Here is a 14,092-nt window from a genome sequence, read left to right as displayed (position 1 = left end):
GACACGTCCATTGGGTTTCTGAGCCTAGGTAAGATGCTGGCCGACTTAACAATTTGTCCACAACATAAATAAATTCATAACTTTATAAATACTTATCAGAATTAGATGATCTTTAGATCAATCCTACACCTCTCAACGAGAGGGATCCAATAAAAATATCAGCTGCCATAAATAAGCTGACCCACATGGAGTTTGGCCCTAGTTGCCAATTTAACACTCCCTCTCAACTAGGGAGAACTCTGTCCATTGATCCATAAGTCTGACTGTACTATCTCTGCAATCAATGCCCTGCACTACTCTGCCCAACTATGCTCAGGTCTACTTGCTCTGCTCTGCTCTACTAGCTCTGCTCTCATTTGCTCAACTCTGCTGGCTCTATTCTGCTTTGCTCAGCTATCTCTGCTGGCTCTGCTCTGCTCTGCTCAAGTTAGCTCTGCTAAACTATGAAGAAGAAGAATTGATCGAGAATGTCTCATGCCATTCTCCACTGACCTGAAATCAGTCTCGGAGTGTGTACCACTGGTCCCAAACTAGTCTCAACCAACCCGAAGTCAGCTTCATAGTAGGTACCACTCCCACCACTGGTCCCAGACCAGTATCACAGTCTCAGAGAGTGTACCACTGGTCCCAGACCAGTCTCAACTAACCCAAAGTCAGTGTCATAATATGTACCACTCTCACTAGTCCCAGACTAGTACTGCACTGACACGAAGTTAGTCTCAGAGTATGTACCACTGGTCCTAGACCAGTCTCAACCGACCCGAAGTCAGCATCATAGTATGGTACAACTCCCACCACTAGTCCCAGACCATTATCATTAATCCCAGATCAATGGAGGTCATCCTAGCGTAGGGAGTACAATAGATACAACGATGCATCCATCGGTACCACTATGGTCCCTAACTTCATTTCCCTGCTCATTGATCAGATGAGAGGTACTTCCCATGAGTCCCAGGCTACTTGGGTAGGGTGTCTCGACAGGAGAACTTAATCAATTGTGTCCTCACAGGAGAACACATCAATCCTGCTACAATCGCCATGGAGAACACATCAATCTAGGCCTCACAGGAGAACACATCAATCCTACTACAATCGCCATGGAGAACACATCAATCCAGGCCTCACAGGAGAACACATCAATCCTGCTACACAGGAGAGCGAATCATCCTATTCCACAAGAGAGAGAATCATCATGTCCCACAAGAGAGAAAATCATCTTGTTCCAGTGTGCACCACCATGGGAGAGTGAGTCACCCTGTGGTCATATGTTGCTCCAGTAAGAATCGCAAGCCCCCAAAGCTCACAGAGCTCAATGTATGCAACATGCGGGATGCTTTTACAAAGGTCTCTTGAGGACTCCAAGTCGTTCGGGAAAATCACAAATTTGATCTTTCCCGAGGCTCTGACAAAGTGTAGCGACGTGTACATCATCTTAATGTGACGGAGGCTCCCTGCTCATCGACTTACCATATCCCAGATGATGTCTATCTGCTGGAGAATATGAGATTCCTCAATAATCGAATCCCACCTCTGGTTGTTACTAAGAATCATAGTGGTATGTGTTCAAATAGCTCACTGAAGAGCTTCCCTAACCAGGCAGCTTCATATGAGATCATACTCGTAGATATGTATCCGGTCTCGGCGATGTTTATAAAAACCGACTTTTGCTTCCTGCTCATCCATTATATCGATGCAGAATCCAAAGAGAAACAACACTAAGAAGTGCTCTAGTGATCCTCCACACTACCTTCGTAATCAACATTCGAATAATCATGCAGTTTCATATTTTCAGCAGTGTATCTCAATCCATGAGAGATTGTGTCCTGAAGACATCTCAAAAGATTCTTGGCACCAATCTAGTGAGGCTCAACCAAATATGAGCTCACAATGCTAACTGAAAAACAATGTTCAGACGGAGGTTCACCAAGAACATCAACGCGAATGAGTTTTTTTTGAAATTCAGAGGAATTTCCCAAATCTGGTCCATCATCATTACCGTATAACTTCTGAAAGTTAAGATCCTCGAGGTAGTCACAAGCTAGCAGTTTATCTTTCCACATTCGGAATCCAACTCCCTCTGTCTTCTACAAATGAGAGGGTCTGCACCTATCAGACATAGGTGTCAGTATGAGAGGTCTGTCATCCACAACCTTTGGATGGTTTGGATCGATTTCACTCCTAGTGAATCTCAGCTTCATCAAACAACTGTTGATCCTCTCATACTATGCTCGGGGTGTCTTACTTCAAGCCATAGAAGGCTTTCTATCACTTGCATGCATGAGATTCCCGATCATGAATCAAACTCCTTGGGTTGTTCCAAACCTGTGGACCTGTGGCATGAGGGGGATGGTCCCCTTATAAGATTTTCCTTCAGTACATCTCATACATGTACCTTCATGCTCCTTTTGAATTCAGGCTTCCCTGTCACCATCTGACTCACAGACCTCTGGTGCTATGTGTCAATGGACTTCCTGTAACTTAATACAACCCTGAACTCAAAAGCATCTTTGAAAATTATATTTTCAAACACGGCCTTTCCATCGACAAATGCCACCTTAAAACCTTCAACTTCCATTCCTAGGGTTCCTTGCTTCATTTGAGAGTTGGCCATGTCCTTGATGACCTGCATCTCTGCCATTCAGACACTCCTTCACATAAGGGCTGAGCTCATAACCAAGACATCTACCTTTCCTTCCACCCTTAGATTTGAACTTCCCAATGAAGTGATCTTTAGGTATGCCATCAGAAGTTCTGCTGCACCATTCTGATAATATGCTCTGCTTCGACTTTACCCTAAGTGAATTGTATATGAACCCTATAATGAAGTAATAGAAGGGCATTATGAATAGCATCATGAGATATATGGGCAACATGATGAATATGAACAACATCATGAGATATATGGGCAACATGATGAACATTAACAACATCATGAGATATATGGGCAGCACTATGAGATCATGGACATGGGCTGCATGATGATAATCATGATTAGTGCAGCATGGTGCAGTATGCAGTGGTGCAGCTAGAGGACCAGAACCAGCACAATGATAGGTGAAGGAGTCACCTTGGAGAATCATTTGAAGCAGAATGTCTTCAACTGATCTCATCATTATAGAGATGACTCAAAGTGTTGACTCTTGTTATGTACTATATCTCTCTCTCTCTCTTTCTCTCCTGAACTTTGAATATAAAAGAAGATTTGATCAAAGGGTTTCCCCACACATTGTGGGGTTTGTCCCTAGCTAGCACCACATCTTGTGTCCTCTTGTCTTGGCTTGTCTTCTGCGATTTATATTCATGTTCTATCTGTAGTTTACTTTATGCTGATGTGATTGCAAATATGGAAAAGAAATTAAATAACTTGCTCTAGCATAGAACGTAACTAAAATTAACACCCATTCCTTTAGTATGCTTTTCAAATGCTCCAATCTCCTGATCGATAGAAAACTCGTTCTTCTCCAAGTATTTTCTTGGTGAGGTTGGTGCATAAGAAGTTTCTTTAGAAGGTGAGGAAAAACTTCTAATAGCTTCTTCTACCCACTGAGCTTTTGGAGTCATTGATAATGATGAAATGTCTTCATCATCCACATAAAGAAGCGAGCCTTCATGTTTCCCTTCAGTAGATGAGCTGTGAACTGAAGGACTGTTTATCCTTCGACTCTTGAAAAAATTCAATCACTGTCTGGATTCTTTGCTTGTCTTCCTTCAGAGATTTCACCATCCATCGCAAAACATCGTTTCTCAAAGTTTCAATCATTGTCTAGATTCTTTTCTTGTCTTCCTCTAGAGATTTCACCATCTGCCACAAAGCATGATTCTCCTGCTTGAGCTGCCTAGAACTCTTTTCCATTCTTGAACCAAAACAAGCCAACCTACTATGATACCAAAAATGATCTGAAATGTGGAAATTCGATTTTCCTCTCTAAAAGTGCAAGATTAAACTGATGCGCGATTGTCTTTTAAATGGAGCATTGAACCAGGAATTGCATAAATGAGAAGTGCAAGCAGAATATTAAGTCCTCTTTATGCTTTAAAACATCAGAATTAAATGACGCATAAGCAACAATTTAAAAGACGCAAACTCAGAAATAATTTGATGGCGGAGTTCGTCCCTCTTGGACTACGTGTCCAGGTCAACTTCAAAATGTGTGATCATTCTATTAGAAGAGATTCAAGAGTTTCTTTACATGTAATTTTACCAATTGATCTGTGCTCGCAGGCACTGTTGGTCATTGTAGAAAGAAAGTCGTATGCAACAAATTTCTAGTGGCTGTCTCCATTCCTAAATAGGCCCAAGGATGGCCAGGACAAGCTCAAAAGAACATCTCCGGACAAATGTTGAAACTCTAACCCTATAGCTTATTTCATAGAACTATCACTTGAAAACTGAAGCGCAACCTCCTTCTTGAAGGGTTCCGACTCTGGAAATGGAAGAGACTTGATGGGCTTCTGAAACACCTATCTTCTCTTCTAACACAAGGATTATTCATGGAAAAATATGGATTCCATTTCTCTCCCCCCTGAATACTCCTTCACTTGGTGCATTTATAAGGTTGTACGAGGCTAAGTTTAGGAGTATTTTGCTATAAGACTAATTTAAAAAAAATCTAACTTTAGAGTTTAGCTATATAACAAATCTTATTTAAAATGCATTTGACTTTAGCACTTATCCAAAACATAGCATATTGGATCATAAACTCTTTCCTATAGTTTTCAATTGGCCAAAACTTGATTTGTAACGCAATTACAAAATGTATGAGGTCTCGGTGCATTTCTGTGTTTAAAAACAATATAACATATGTCATGGCGCATATTTAGGTTTTACTTCTCAATGTATATTGGTGGTGAAAATTGGTTGGACCGACGACAAGACTCCGACAGTGATGACGTACCAAAACTTGTGGCATATGCCTATACCACCGCATCGTTGAATTGCCACCTACCTTGCCGCATCGTAGGACTGCCACCTTCACACCTATGGATCTGATGTGTTGACTGGGTGTACATTACAAACCTCATGGTATGTGAGCTGCCCTACTCCTCGGCAGTTAGGTGCACTCCACATCATTGACATGGGGTATAGGTGGAATTTGTGTCCCGACCGTGATGCCATGAAACTGGTGGTAAGTGAAACAACTTGGAATTCTGGCGATGTGGCGTGCTGTGTTAGCACCCCCGTGGCATAGGTCACAAAACTCTGCACCAAATAGATATCACCAACCTCCCAGTGGTTTTTATCTGCTCAACCTCCTCCGATATGTGCTACGATTGTCTGCTGACTTGGCGATGGCAGTGTTTGATGACTGGACCTACAACGGATTTGCATCTCCGCAATGCATCAGACTTTAATATGTCCACAATCCCCAATGGTTTCCACACCTGTGGCATCGTCGGCTTTGATAGCATGCCACGTTGAACCACTTGTGTTGGCTTCGACCGAATCCATGGGAATGTTGTGTTCTAAGCTGCATTACACAGACAACACATGTACCTGTTCCCGCTACTTGCTAACTTCCTAACAATTCTGTGCTTCCGATGGCTGTGTTGGATTGCCACCTCATGCATCAGTGGTTTCCACTGTGCCTTCTGTGAACTCCACCATATTTTTTGGCAATGACCTAGATTGCACTAAAATTTTGATGCAGCAATATTACATATAACCTTTAATAATGCCATTGACATAGTTTGAATGCATTGTAATAACACCATTTGAAAACTATAGCATATAGTTTTTTTTAAGTGCGACATATTAAAATGTATCACATACTATTTGCCACCAAGGTTAACATACGTGCCCTAATTGAAATGCAACCTATTATGAATGCCATCTTATATTTTAGCACCTTAGTGTATTTGAAATCATTATCATTATTGCACCTTATTATTTGCGCAAATTACAAATGTGCCAAATACAAATCAACCTTCGATTCTTACCACCTTTCTTCTGCAGAATTTTGGAGATGAAGCTTTGTGCCCTATTGCAATGCAAAATTTCGCATGGCTAATAAGGCCCTCTACGACACCTCAACTTTGACAGATGCTTTCTCCATCACCGGGAGGCCAAACGGAAATCCGGAGACATCACTGGAATCAGTGCGTCGAACTGTTCGTCTTGACACTAGCTTTCGCAATCAATTGAGACAATCAAACTCTGCACAAGTCGAGAACAAATTTGCCACCTAGGACTGTCTTGGTCATCAACATATGGTAATATTCTTAATTGACTTACAAGATTCATTCTAGATCAGATTCCTATGGTTTTTAATGTTGTGATTCTTTCACCTCATGGTTATTTTGGGCAATCAAATGTTCTAGGAATGTCAGACAAGACATTGATGGTCAGGTAAACAATTTTTTTATAATTGCAAATTTTATTCCATGATATCCTCTCTTTATTGTTTGGTTTTATTTTGAATGTTTCTTTTGATTTTTTTTTGTATTTTAACTATGAAATTGAAAATATTTGGGATCATGTCCATTTAAACAACATCCAAAGCTTGAAGATGAAATTAGTATTACACGATATTGATTGAAATCCTTTTAACTCTTTTATTTTAAAAGAATTTCATGACTATTAGAAATTTTAATTTCACGTTGTTATTTGAGAACATTTTGTTTATATACTTGACCAATTTCATTTGTTAGAGAATGAAATGTTGTTGTGAATAAAACAACAAGGATTAGACATCACACCTCAAATTATTTGTTTTCATAAGTTATTTACAACTTGAGCTTTTTAGCATGTAACTTAGTTGGCATGATTGTGCCTAAGATTTTCCTGAAGGTTGAATACTAAGTTACTAAGGTATTTTTATCTATGGTGATGTTTTATTTTCCTTGTTTATACAGGTCATCTGACCACATAGTGGCCACTATCGCTCAACCGAATAAAACTTGTTTGAGTTTCTTGCTTTTATGGGGAAAAATGGCTTTGGCATTGCTGATACTGAGGTATATGTCATATAAACCCTTTAGAGTCTATTTTAGTTTATATTCTAGTGTTCATCATCTTTCATGTCTTACACTCTGTATTTATTTTCTTTTGTTTTTAGAAAAGGAACTCAATATTGATGGTTAGAAGCAAGAATGGAAGAGAGAGGAGAACAATAACATTGAAGTGACAAATGAAAAAAGAGAGAGAGAAGAGAACCGGTCTAGTGATACCCTTAGAGCCAATATCCTGCATAAGACGCACACATAGAGATTGGTTGTCAAATCTTCAGAGTTGGTGAATTCGCCTGCTATGTCTTGGCAACACAATGATAATGTTTTGAAATGATGAAACAACATTTCATGTGTAAATTGTAGTCCAACCAATATTAAGTTGGAAACTCATATTGTAATACTTGTAATTTCATATAATATAATTTATGTGGTTGAAATTATTTATAGTTGCACTTGATATTGCTTAGTATTTCAATTAACATATGTAACTCTCTGTTTTCATATTAGATGAACATGCATGTTGTATGATATTTTTTAAATTTAGTTGCAAAATCATACTAATTAATTTATGTTGATTAATAATGAACATATAAAATCAATCTAAAACTACTAAATTAGTAGTTTATATTGATTAATGATTAACACAAATAAAATGAATATACGACTAAATTAGTCGTCGAATTGATGCTTCTGTGATCCATATCAATTTATGAGAGATCCTTCAGCGTAAATCACATAGAATATCATTTGTCGATGCATTTCGAACCAACTAGTGTGGTTCATCGTCAAGACAAGTTGAAGAAACAGATCCAACTTAGCATGTTAAATAGTCTGAGCAGAGTCTCCAACGGCTAATTCGACCAACAGCTAATTTTGACCTTGGGACCAGGGTCAAATTATTAATATTATTATTACTATTATTTATTTATTTATTTATTATTATTATTATTATTATTCAATTTTTAATAAATAAAATAATTTTAATTGGTGTTAATGGTTAGTTAAAAAACTAATTCATTTATTTATTTAATAATTCATAATTATAAAGATTATAATAATAGGTTGTTAATAAAAGTTAGTTAGAATTAATAAAAATATAGGAATGAGGTAATACAAAATAAAAATAAAAATACATAAATAAATATTAATGTATGTAAATTAAAGAGTCTGGTTATAAAAGGTACTAAAATAAATAAATAAAAAAATAAAAAACAAAATAAAAATAAATTAGTTAATTAATTAGAATGTAACAAATAACAATAAAAATAAATAAAATAAAAAATAAAAATAAAAAATAAATAAATTTAAAAAATAAATAAATAAAATAAAAATAAAAATAAATAAATCAATCAATCAATAATAATAATAATAATACGTAACAAGAAAATATTATCAAGTTAAATAAGTTAACTAATAAAAATCATAATCCTTCAATTAGGAAGAGAGGGCTGGAATCCAACAGCTGCTTATCTTCCATCCGTCCTCTCTATTGAGATTGTTCGGTCTTTTCTCAATTTCAAGGGATTCTCTATAAATGACTAAATTAGTCATTTATATTGATTATTAATGAAAGTAAATGAAATGAATATAAACTACTAAATTAGTCATTTATATAATGAATATGAAACTATAAAAAAAAAAAAAAAAGATAAACGAATATAGCAAATGATAAAAAAAATTATTACAAATGACAACTAAATTTTGCATATATACGATTATTAGTAGCTAATTTACATTATCTTATAACATGACCAAAATTTAGTCATAATTTTTTTGTCATTAATTGGTTTCAAACAATGAATAAAATTTGCATATATATGATTATTAGTAGCTAAATTACAGTATCGTATAACATGACCAATATTTTGGACATATTTCTTTGGTCATTAATTGATTTTCTCGGATGATCATATAGTAATATATTTGGTCATTAATCGTGGCAATTAATGACTAAATTAATGATCAAATTTATAACTAAATATACTACTAAACAATAAAATTGAACGAACTAATTAATGACTAAGCTAAAAACGACTAAAAGTTGGTTGTGTTATAAAATACTGCAAATTAGCTACTACTAGTCACTGAATGAAAAATGTTCATTTATATGCAAATTTTAGTCTCTTTTTTAGTAACTAATTACCCATTTTGTACTAGTGGTCAAACTTGACATGACAAATGCTTTTAACAAAGTGAGTCACGATTTCCTATGTGAGGTGATGACAAAGTTTTTCTTTGATGTTAAATTCATTCATTTGGATTCTCTTTGCATAAAATTGCCTTGGATTTCCCCTGTTGGTTAATGGGAGAGTGACTATTTTTTTTGTACCTCACAAGCTTTTCACCAAGGCTATCCCTTATCTCCCTTCTTGTATATCACTATGGCAGATTCCCTCAGTCACAAATTGTAATTTGAAAGAAGATGTAACCACCTCCTAGAAATCAGGTTTGTCAAAGATATCAATAGCATCAATCACTCTCAATTTGTTGATGATATTCTTTTTATGGGTGGAGCTTCCTCAATAATAACAAGAAGATTCAAAGGGTCCTAGATAATTTTCTTAAAGCTTCGAGAGGTCAAACAAATTCTTGAAAATCTCATATTTATACATGGATATTTCATTGAGAAGGAAAAGACAAATTGGAAGATTAATGGTCTTTCAATCGGTGGAAACATGGAAAAAATTTAAATATTTAGGTATTCCTATTTTTCTGAAATCACACTTAACGCAGGATTGGGAAGGTTTTCTATCAAAATTCAAAGGAAAAAATTGTTGCCTAGGGGGATAAATGGCTTAGCCCTGTATAGTGGGTTGTTCTAATCAAATAAATCCTTTATGTTTAACCACTTTATGAATTCTCAATGCTTCTTGCTCCACAAAGAATTCTCTCTATTTTTGCAAAAATAAATTTGCAAGTTTCTATTGTGGGGAGGCAAAACAAGTATAAAGAAAGTCCATATAATTAAATGGGATACTATGAAGCATCCTAAAAATCATAGGGGTACTTGAAATTAGGGATCTTATGTTATAGAATAAATCAATAGGGGAAAAAAAGGTTTCGAGATTCATTATCCAAGAAGAATCCTAGTGGAAGGCAGTTCTCAAGGAAAAATACCTTCAAGGAGAAAGAATAAAAAGTTTGGATTCAAGTAAAGCCTCAAGACGATGCTCCCTGATCCAAAATTATTTGTATCATCGTCCCCTCTTATTCGTTCAATTTTGTAGTGAAAGCCAAGAAAATGGGAAAGTAAAAACGTGTGGACTAATAAAATAATGGATCAATAACCACTAAAATGTTTCCAAAATTTTATTCCTCTAAGAAAATTCTTATGTGCTCAAAGAAAATTCACCATGGATGATAATTCTAGTTGGGATGAGGAACGTAATTGGAATGAATGGAACTTTAGAAATATTCCAAAAAATCTTCAGCACTTGGCCTTAGAGCTTTGTGATCAACTAGTGGGATGTGCACATTTGAGATCAGAGGAAGCAAATCATGTAAGATGGAATGCCTTGATTTATTCTATGAATGATGGATACATCACTCTTCTCTTCCAGTCTCGAGTCCCCCCAAAAGTCAACACTTGGAAAAAATATGGAAAGATAATTCCTATCCAAATGTAAACTCTTATTTTCTTGCTTCTTTCTCATAGAAAAATTCTAGCAACTGAGAATTTAAGAAAGAGAGACATCCATGGCCCCTCTCATTTTAGTATTTTCTTCCATAAATTAGAAGACATCTCCCATATATTTCTAGATTGTGATTATACCAGAGCGGTTTGGATGAAAGAAATTGCCTCAATCTCCAATAGAGTGAAATGGCCTTCTGATTTTCAAGAATTCTTCTCTTCCTAGACAAAAAATAATGCTAGAAACTTTTCAAAGAAACCTCTGTTCAAAATTTATTATAAACCTCTCCCAAGATTTATATGTTGGAAAGTATGGTTAACAAGGAATAATGCAATTTTTAATAAGATGAATACTTCTCCCCATAACACAACAATGAAACCAATCTCATTGTGTGTTGATTTTTGAGCTCAAAAGATATACCAGACTTTTCTCAACAAATGTTATACCAAATGGAATGAGATTAGATCAGAAAGTTTATAGTTTTGGACAATTTTTCCCAAAACCTACAATGGAACAAGGTTGATACAAATGAAAGTTGAAATTTAAGACTGAGAGAGGTATAATTAAGACCATGGAAGAGCTCATGACAAGGTTGGATTATCTATTTTGATGGGGCATATAAATGAATCCTGAGGGTGGCAGGAGAGGGACGGGTACTCAATGGCCTCAAGGAGGAGAAATTCTTTGTGTACTAAATGGGTCTTGGTCATATGAGAAATAATCAAGTAGAGATACATGGTCTCCATTATGGATTTTTTCAGCTAAAGAACATCAGTTGGACACACTTACAGTTATGGGAGATCCTCTCCTAATCTTGCATCATATGTTCAAAGGCTCCCTCCCAAAGGAGAAATTTAAGGAAACATCATGGAAAGTAAAAATAAAATTATGAAAGATATCACATCAAAAACATATTTCCATTTCCTAAGAGACTTCAACTAAGGAGCAAACAAGTATGCTAACAAGGGGATTAAATTGAAGTTAGGTGAAATAAATATTAATGATCAAATTAGGCCTGTTATAATTCCCTAATGGCCGATGAATTCTATTATTTTTTCAGTTAAATTAGTTGATACAAGAAATATAAAAATGAAAAATTGAGGGGGAGGGGAAAGGCGGGGGGAGGGGAGGGAAAATTACTTCATGGAAACCCCGACAGAACACATGTGATGGCCCTCAGTATTACTACAAGAATGTTGAAACTCCTGAGGGTATGAACTTTAATTATTTACCTAGGGGATGCGCAAACTTAAGAGTTATCGACACTATATGAGAAGCATGTAATATATTTACTTTGGTTGATCTGATGCAACCGAAGAGGAGTTAAAATGCACATAGACCACTTTTGTTATCTAGGCCACAGGAAATGCTCAAAAAAACAATGAAAAAAAATAGACCTAATCTATCTTGCAAGAAAGGAAATAATAGAAATCAATCCCTAATCTATATTGCAAAAATAAAATGGCCGAGTGTGATCCCTAATCTAATTGCATAAAGTTAAATGACACGAAGTAACCCTACTCTGTTTTGCAGGAAATAAATCTACGTTAATTGCAGGAAAGTTAATAACATGAAATAAACCTAAGCTAACTACAAGAAACCAAATAAAATAATTTCAATAATGTTGGGTACAAATCAAATCTATTCTATGGTGCATGAAAAATCAATTTGCAACTGAAAGAAGACATTCACACAATAAACTCTAATTTCAAAAACACATCAAGCCTTGCTACAACTACTAGGGTCAAGTTTGTAAGGGGTCTTTGAACCTCTAAACTCCATCACCAGGGTCTAATGAGAATTGTAATGTGCTAGGAAATTATAAATAAGCTTTAGATGCAAATATGGAAGTGTTTTAAGGAAATCTACACACAGTTATAGGATGGCCCTATTTTGCTCCTAGAAATAGCTAAGAGTAGTTTTATGAGGTTTAAATGTCATTTGAAGGGTGAAGAATGTGGAGGAAGATTGTCGAATGGTAAATGAATCCTTTCCAAGCTTAGGTACCTCCAATGGATCGATTCAAGCAAGGAATAGGAAAAACTGGAATATCCTATAGCTCATCTAGGTATAAATCAACGTGTTGACATAGTGAACAAATGTGTAATAGTGGGTGAAAAGATGATGTTGTAAGTGAACTAAATGCATCAAAACAATACTACCATTACCTATGAATCAATACTATCTAACTGGAAAAAAAATGCATGGTTGAATGCTAAAAGAAAAGTGCATAAATAATTGATAAACTATTAAATGCAAAAAAAGTAAAAGGGAAGGATGAGTTGAATTTTAAATGAAGAACATCACTACATGAAAGAAACTAATTTTGAGTTCATCAAAGCAAGATACATAAAAAACTTTAAAAAAATATTATTCACTAACCCTACAAAGACAATAATTTTCATTGATGAGGTTTTCAGAACAACATAATAGAGATAAATGCATGGAAAGTAAATGTAAAAGAAGGGGAACTAAGCACCTCGGTTGGCCCCTAACCCAAGGAGACTCGGGTCTCTTTGAAGAAAATCATACTGGAAACAAAATAGTTCTTTTCAGTAATCAACAAATTTATGCATACATGAAACATGAAAAACTGAAATAACAAGCAAGGGAGCCTTTCTCTACCATTGACTATCTTCTCCAAAGTTTTGAACCCCTACTGGGCTACTAGTGCCCCTTATTTATACAAAAAGTGCCTGAGGGATAGCATCATTGAAGAGAGGACTACTTCCATCCAAAATCCCTAGAAAGTTATATGTAGTTCCCCGATGGCATTGCAGCTACAAGGAGGTGATAAATATCCTTGAGCTAGCTTAATTATTTTTATCCTTTAGTAGGGGACAAGCCCCATAATCTTCTCTTGTTGGACTCCTGTGTGATCTGGATAAGATATACTCAATATCCTGCATAATTAATGCATTAGGAACACAATATATAGAAATTATCTCTTAACCTTCCTAAGAACATACTAAAGTTGAAAAATACATTATTAAGGGTAGAAGGAAAGGTTAAATATGCTTAAGGATGGTTAAATGGGCCTTACGTTATACCTGTTTGAGAGGCCCATCATACCCCTCTACTAAAACTATTGCTCATCCTATGATAAACCTATTCATATTGTTGCTTCTCATTCATTATCCTTATGGCTTGCCTGACATCCCAAGTTATTTCATATGCGGTAGCCCCTTTTGGATGCAACCCTGCACTCTCCTCAATTTTTTCCCACTCCATGTTTTCCTCTTCTTGATCTTGATGGTACTATAGGCCTAGTAGTAAAGGATGACTAAACTTGAGTCAAATTTAGTGGACACCAAGATTATGTATGATTCTTGCGTATAGAGGTTTATTGGCCCATGTGTTCCTCAACCTCTCAGGTGAATGGTATTCTCTTATTCCTAAACTGTGCGGCAAGGCATGCCACCTTATTTGGCATGCTTGTAGGATTTCATCTCCTAATAATTGGAAAGTGTATTCAAATTGAAGGATTTATTGTTCTTTCCTTCCTTTATAGA

Source organism: Pinus tabuliformis, chromosome J, assembly GCF_031772625.1.
Source record: "Pinus tabuliformis cultivar Carrire ecotype Pingquan chromosome J, CPIR1, whole genome shotgun sequence".
In the NCBI taxonomy this organism is placed as follows: Eukaryota; Viridiplantae; Streptophyta; class Pinopsida; order Pinales; family Pinaceae; genus Pinus; species Pinus tabuliformis.
Note: the sequence above shows the minus strand (reverse complement) of the source record.